Source organism: Cebus imitator, unplaced genomic scaffold (assembly GCF_001604975.1).
Source record: "Cebus imitator isolate Cc_AM_T3 unplaced genomic scaffold, Cebus_imitator-1.0 Scaffold54, whole genome shotgun sequence".
Lineage (NCBI taxonomy): Eukaryota > Metazoa > Chordata > Mammalia > Primates > Cebidae > Cebus > Cebus imitator.
Window position 1 is genome coordinate 4,918,251 of NW_016107369.1, and position 2,264 is coordinate 4,920,514.

Consider the following 2,264-nt stretch of genomic DNA (forward strand, 5'->3'; position numbering starts at 1 on the left):
CCTACTTCACAGGGTTGTTATGAGGATCACAAGAAACAATGACTTCCAACAAAGTCTTATAGTCCTGCCTCAGCCCCCCGAGTAGCTGGGATTACAGGCGCACACCACCAGGCCCAACTAATTTTTGTATTTTTAGTAGAGACAGGGTTTCAACATACAGGTATTAGCCAGACTGGCCTCAAACTCCTGACCTCAGGTGATCTGCCCATCTCGGCCTCCCAAAGTGCTGGGATTACAGGTGCGAGCCACCGCGCCAAGCCACTACTCAGTATCTTTCTAGTAAATTCCATTTTTGGTGAAATCAGACAGAGTTTCTCATAACCCAGAACCCAAATTATTACAGGATGTGAACGTGGTACCTAACCGTACTCTCCACCACAATCTAAGCTGGGGATGTTAATTTCTCTAAATAATCTAATATGGGCCAACTTTGAGCTGTGATTATCATGGGATTATAAAAAGAAAGGCTTTGCAGAGAGATCTCTGTAAATTCTGGCTCTATGGGTATGGTTGGGACCGATGGTTGTCATCCTAATTTCCATCCTCTCTTTCCTCAGAATCCTAATTTTTTTCAGTGGTACTATCCCTAGATAAAAGCCTATACTTCCCAGCTTCCTTCATGCTAGAAGACTCTGACATTTAGCACACACCCTTTTTGCTCTTTTCACCTTTCTTCTGGCTTCCTTTCTGAAACACAGACATGATGGCTAGTGATCCAGCAGTTGTTTTGGACTATGAGGTGACCTCAAGGATGGAAACCACATTACAGCAGAAGGAAGGAAGGAGTCTGGGTGCCTAAAAACCCATGAGCCACCATATCAGCCCAGGACTGCCCCAATGAGCTCAGCGTTTAAGCCACTGGTCTCTGGTCTGTTTTACTAGAGACTGCAAGTGATTCCTCAGGGATACCAGGGAGAAGCATTGGAAATCAACTGTTCTGACCTGCTGGAAAATGGAAGTGTTGCTGTTATAGCAGAGATCCGGTTTGTCCTCAGGTCCTGACGGCTGGAAATCTCTCATGCATCTGTCTCTCCTCTCCAGCCTCGTAGAACTCCATCCTCACTTCATCTCTTCTCTTCCCTGCCATCTAGATGTCCTTCTCCAGGATCTTGAGTGGTGGTCCCTAGAATAGCTTTTGCAGTGGACGAGGTACCACCAGCTTTGGCTTTGCTTCAGGGAAGCTCCTCACTGTGTTATTTTGGTGTTTTTTCCCCATAATGCCCAGCATTCTCTGCATATACAAAAGCTGAGGTAGGAGGCGGGACTTGACTCCGGACCAGACTGAAGACTGGCTGAAACAGAGAAGAGGCTAAAGCACCTCCCCATCACACACACCCTCCAGGGCACCACAACAGTTAACCATAGCCATGGCAACACCCAGAAGTCACCACTCTTTTTTAGAAATTTCTGAATAACTTACCCCTTAATTTGCATGTAATTTAATTAAATGTGACCTACCCCGAGCTGCTACTGTCAACACAATGCCTGTGGGTTAGTCCCGCTCTGCAGGGGCAGTCACAGAGCTGCAGCACTGCCACCTCAGTAAAGCTGTTTTCAGCTGGCCACAGTGGCTCACGCCTGTAATCCCAGAACTTTGGGAGTCCAAGGTAGGCGGATCACCTGAGGTCAGGTTCAAGCTCAGCCTGGCCAACACGGTGAAACCCTGTCTCTACTAAAAATACTAAAATTAGCGGGGCGTGGTGGTGTGTGCCTGTAATTCCAGCTACTCAGGAGGCTGAGGTAGGAGGATCGTTTGAACCAGGGAGGCAGAGGTTGCAGTGAGCTAAGATTGCCCCACGCACTCTAGCCTGGGGTGAGAGAGCAAGACTCTGTCTCAAAAAAAAAAAAAAACCTTCCCAGACAGAGCCCCAATTTGGGGGCTCCCCTGCCCTGCAGCAGAGCTGCAATCATTCTAATCCTGCTTCTAGTACTTGTGGTGTCCTTGGGGTGAGTCTTTTATAGAACTTCTCTGTTCTTCAGTTCTTTTGCCTGTAAAGTGGGGATAGTGATACCTGTCCTAGCTTTCTTAGAGGGCTCTCGGAAAAGTGCTCCAAAGATGATGAAGGATTGTGCAGAAGTCAGGCCATCTGTTTCTTGTTTATAAATAACAACTCAGAGTATATCAACCATCTCATTTACAAGCTTTAGTCTTTTTTCTGTGTTATATTTGTCCACTCATCTTCCCACATTTCTCACTCCTCAGTCTTTTGAAGATCCACCTGAAGATTTATTCCTGTCGACTTGGTATTCTACTGTCTGTCATT